Below are 6,200 nucleotides of genomic sequence, written 5' to 3'. Positions count from 1 at the left end.
TATATATATATCTATCCCTTTTCTTGTTTTATTTGTTATTAATTAGCTTCGAATTGGAGAAAACAAGATGAAAATAAATGGAAGTATAACTATTGTACTATTATAAATATTGTGTTACATTAATTAGTTAGATATTTTTGTAATCATGGTAATATTTCATTTATTATAGCAACTTTATGTTATGTCAACATAATGTTATGTTCATCAGAGTGCACCAGTTTGGAAATTATATGTGTGGCACGATCTCTTAAAGCTAACAAGGGAATCTCTCGAGGTGTCAAATTCTGATTTTGATGAAACTTTGTGAACTTGTAGTTTACATAAAGAGATGAATTTAGAAAATATTAGATGCGGCTAAAAAATGGTCTGAAGGGGTGAAATCACCCCTTATGTATACAGCGGTTTTTAGCTTTTTCCGTTATATCTCGAAAACTATTTAAGATATAAAAACTATTTGAGATATAAAAAAATGTTTTATACAAAAGTTTTACAACAAAATTAGCTGTATTCATTCGCGTTTTTAGAACAATTATTTACCAATTTTTTATCAAAATTTTTGAAAAAAATTGTTAAATAATTAATAAAATATCATTGACGTGAATAAATAGAGGTAATTTTATTCTAAAATTTTTGTGTAAAACATTTTTTTACATTTCAAATAGTTTTCGAGATATAACGGAAAAAGCTATATAGCGGAGAAAGCTGAAAATCGTTTCATACATGAAGCTTGATTTCATCTTCAAACTCTGTTGGTAGTAATTTTCAGAACTTTTTAAAAAAATTATTATTTTTAAAAATATTTATGATAGATAGAGGTAAGGTTTATTATGAAGCTACTTGTAAGTAAATGTCTATCCCTAGAAAATAATAAAATGCTATCATTTCCACACCACTGTCAGGTAGATAGCGCTTTTTTTTATAGTGGTTTCCTCCAATAGGCCTATTCCACTCTAATTTCTTTATGCACGAATTATTCCAAATGCTGTCATTCTTCCCTTGATTTTTTGGAACGTTTAAAAAATTATATTTCAAAAAATTTATTATTATTAAAAAGATATATTATTACATAATTATTATCATTAATATATCATAAAAATATATTCGATATATATAATCTCGATATATATATTCAAATATTTGGTTCAATTAATGCTGATAAAAGGTAAGAAATAAAGAGTGAGATTTATTTACAGTTCTTTTTTTTATAAAATTGCTCACGTGAAGTGTTTCTGACATTCCAACATTATATCTCAATTTTTATTGCTCACTCTCTGATGATTTACAATTAAATAAAAATTAATAATATTCAAAAGCCACAAGGCGTCAATGTTGTTTGTTAAAAATGTTGTGTACATTGCGCGGATTTTGTTAATATAAAATTATTATAAACTAACAATCATATTCAATTGTAACACAATGTAAGATATTCATGAACCGTGTTTGTGTGTAATAAATCTAAGAAATAAAATAAAAAAAACTGTTGTAACAAAGTTTATTGTTATATCGTAGACGGAAGTTGTGCATGACACTACATAATAAAAAACAAAGAAAGGGATCGATTGAATCAATACGTACACACGCATAGTATGATTTTGGAATACGTCCCGTATGAGAATGCTGAGCTAGGGGAGCATGGACAAGTGACACGTCCCGACAAATTCAAATTAGGATTACAATTGTTATATTTAGAGATAACGAAATGAGTCCGTAGGTCTGAGCAGAGACTGTTCTCGATAATAATTGAAAGTTAGGTAATTTAATGTTGATTCGATGTTAACATAATAATCAAGAAACATGAAAGTTAAAGTATGAGGGCAAGTCAATAAATTTTTAGAAAATCTGTCAGAGAGCATTCGCAGTATGTCATGTTACTTACTTTTTGACAAGTAGCATCTCTCCGCTGATTACTGTCAAATTTTGAGCGGAATTCATCGCGTGGTTTCATTTCTGTAGATTATTAAAGTAAATAATCTTTGTATTTTTTGCAAAAATGGAAAAAAACGAGTTTTGTGCAGTGATCAAACATCTACATATGAAAGATTTAACGTCGAAAGAAATCAAAGCCGAATTGGATAATGTTCATAGCATATCTGCATCAACATTTGCGACTGTATACAATTGGATGAATGAATTTAAAAGTAGTATATTCATATGATGCACCTTGTTCGGGACGTCCAATTGAGGCTGATACGCCAGAAATCATCGATGAAATCTACGATATTGTTTTAACTGATCGACGAGTGAAAATCGCGAGCTTGTTGAGGCCACGGGCATATATCATATGGCACAATGATTTCAATTTTGCACGAACAATTGAGTATGAAAAAGCTATCGATAAAATGGGTGCCGCATTTGCCCACTGTGAACCATAAGCGCGACCGCGTGTGATTATTTCAAAATAATGTTTGGAGATATTTCAACATAATCCAGATAAATCTCATTCATTACTGTGGACGAAACATGGATCCATTACTTCACACCCGAGAAGGAACAGTGGACTCAAAACAATGGACTTCACCGGGTGAACCAGCTCCGAAAAAGGCGAAGACCGTAAAGTTGATCGGAAAGGTGATGGCCACAGTTTTTTGGGATGCACGCGGTATAATTTATACATACATATTTCTTGTTAAAGTTTATTTATAAGCATGTCAAATCAGAAACAAAAATCTTTTATAATAAAATTAATATTTCCTGTAATTAAGGTAATTAAATTTTTAATTAAAAATTAGATACATGTAAAACAAAAAATAAAAAAATAAAAAGAGGGACTAAATTAATAATGTATAATTGAAATATATTAGAAACGGTATAGTTAACATCATGAATTTACTGTTGTATCAGTAGAAAGTTTATGATTGATCACAATAATGACAGAATCATATTGCAATTTAATCAATCCTGTTATAACAATAAATGATTATTAAGAATTTGATATTGTAGTAATAAATATAGACTGTTCAAAGAAATAAAGTATTTATTTTTATCTAAGGAATCAGTTGACCAATAATGCTGGTCTTTTATACCTTTAAAAAGATATCATAACGTTTTTAAAGATATGCGAGGAACGAATTCTTTGCAATTAGTACTTAGATACCGGTAGTATACGTTTGTATACAAACATATTATTCGTTATAACATTACTCTGAAAAACTAACACTATATTTATAAAGATACGTAAAATTTCACATTGAATACACTGCCTAAACTTATTTTCGAAAAGAGAATGAGAATAGATAGACTTTATTGTCACTGACGCTGATCCTTTAGATATAAAAAAAGATTCGATATTATCAAAATGCATTCTTGTATATGTGTCAATGCATAATTTAATGTAGGCTTGATGGCAATATACTAAAAATTAACTCGCATATATAAAGACATGTAAAATTCCACATTGAATATACTATCTGAAAGAAAAAAATAAACTAATAAAAAAAATAAAAAAATAAATGATATATAAAAATAATGAAATAGAAAACGCATGAACGAAAAAGAACTCTAAATCACTCTCTATATCAACTACTCAGTGAATAGTTACCGTCGCAGTCAACGCATCAAAAAACGTATGTGAGGATATTATATCTTTAAACATTAACAAGAATTGTATGTTTACATTACTCTGTATGAAATTATTGGGAGTACAAATAAGTTTCCGCCATTTGCAAAAAACGGCGCCACTAATAAACTATAGTTAAAATTGTTTGATGAAAACGACATATCGTAAGATTGAATATCCGGCAACACCATAATCTTGAAATATTAGCGATTTTGTATCAACATCATATATTTTTTTTTGTACGAAAATGTCGAGTTTTGAGCCGAATAAGCGTCATTTGCGAGAACTTTTGATTTACTTCTTTAATTTGAAGAAATCTACAGCTGAGGCTCATAGATTGTAAAAGCATATGGTGATGCTGCCTTAAGTGAGAGAAGTTATCATGAGTGATTTCAAAAGTTTAAGAACGGTGAATTTGACGTCGAAGACAAAAGAACGTAGCGGAAGGCCGAAAGTGTACGAAGACGCGGAATTGGAAGCATTATTGGATGAAGATTCGTGCCAAACGCAAAAAGAACTTGCACTTACATTAGGAGTGACTCAACAAACAATTTCATATCGTTTGAAATCATTGGGAATGATTCAAAAGCAAGGGAATTGGGTTACATATGAACTGAAGCCGAGAAACGTTGAACGCCGATTTTTCACATGTGAAATGCTGCTTACTAGGCATAAACGAAAGGATTTTTTTGTATCGTATAGTCATTGATGAAAAATGGATCCACTACAATAACCCAAAGAAGAAGAAATTATGGGGACCACCTAGGTTCAACAGCCAAGACGAATATTCATGGAAAAAAACTCATGTTGTGTATTTGGTGGGATTAGCTTGGTGTCGTGTATTATGAGTTGCTCAAACCGAACGAGACCATTACTGGGGCTCTCTATCGAACACAATTGATGAGATTGAGCACTCAAAGAAAAACGCGCCCACTACTACTCCAGGTATGACAAAATTATTCTCCTGCGTGATAATACTCGACCACATGTTGCGGCGCCAGTCAAAACCTACTTAGAAACACTCAAATGGGAAGTTCTACCCCACCTGCCGTATTCTCCAGACATTGCTCCTTCCGACTACCACTTGTTCCGATCGATGACGCATGGCCTGTCTGAGCAGCACTTCACATCATATGAAGATACCAAAAATTGTATCGGTGATTGGATAGCCTCAAAAGATGAAGCGTTCTTCCGACGCGGTATGTTACCAGAAAGATGGGAAAAAGTAGTGGCTAGCGATGGCCATTACTTTGAATAAAACATTATGTACCGTTCTTTCACAATAAATGCTTAATTTTCACAATAAATGCTTAATTTTTGATAAAAATGGCAGAAACTTATTTGTACTCTCAATAATAAACAATATTACTTATCGATGATGCATTTCAGTCGCAGTATAAAGAATTTGAATTTCGAAACGTCCTTATATCTCGCAGTAATACATGGTGGTATAAGACACAGCAGATATATAAACATTACAAGGTGTGTGATTCGAAGTTTGATGATTACGTAAATTTAAATCTTCCTACATGTCATTGTACGATTCATGGTTACTGGAGCATACAGCGAAGCTCATCTACACATAGACGTTGTGAAACACATATTACTTCAATATCATAAAATGTAATTATGATATCTATATTAAAGTAAGAAACAGTAAGTTTATTCAATTTTTATAAGATTTTGATTATACATTTTATACCTTACGCAATTATACCTTACGTAATGTTTTTCTATTTTTCTGTTTACACGTTTTCTATTTTCTACAGCGCATCTTCTCATACATCTTCGAAACCTCGCTTCATACTTCATATCTTGATGAGAAGACATGTATTGACATTGACAGTGTATAAGTTCTTGGACATCGAGATCATCGTGGAACTTACGTCTCATGTAGAAATTGCGATCAGCAGACAATCGAGAGAACTGCATAATCCTGCCTCATACTATGTGAAAAGTGTCCATCGAGAAACGTGCAGATATTGAATGATTAATGCAGTCAACTGTCATCATCATCATTATCGATTCAAGATCTGAATATAGAACTTGTTAAAGTATGTAACTTTCGGCTGTTAAATTCACAGCTGACGGCCGCTACCAGTTGACGAACGAAAATATGCGGTCGGAATAATAGACTTAAATATAACCCGAGTCGCTGACATCGGCTCAAATCCCGCGGGGATTCATATCCTCAACACCGAATGTGATCACCAAAGCCTATCTCTTAATTAACTATTAAAAATAATAGCTGCTTATAGATTGTTAAAAATATACACGCAGAAAAATTTACGCATATATTTTTTGTTACAACTTAAGTTATCTTAGCAACTAATTGTTCTCAAATAACCAATAAAATAATCTTAAGGACCCCTTTTTGCGTTCAGACCAATACTAGATTACAGTCTTGGTAAATAAAACGGCACATCAATAATACTCGCCGCACATATACGTCAAACAAGATACATTGATACAACGCAAATTATGCGGAAATTGCGTAAGACATTAAGCGCAAAAGAGTTGCAAGTGTATATCAAGCGCCTGCCAAAAGACCTTACGAAGAAGCGATCAGGACTGCACTCTCCGACAATAATTAATAAATGTAATTAATTTAATCTCACGACAATCGAGACAAATGTAACTAGAA

Source organism: Atta colombica, unplaced genomic scaffold (assembly GCF_001594045.1).
Source record: "Atta colombica isolate Treedump-2 unplaced genomic scaffold, Acol1.0 scaffold65, whole genome shotgun sequence".
NCBI lineage: Eukaryota > Metazoa > Arthropoda > Insecta > Hymenoptera > Formicidae > Atta > Atta colombica.
This window is presented reverse-complemented; position numbering follows the sequence as displayed.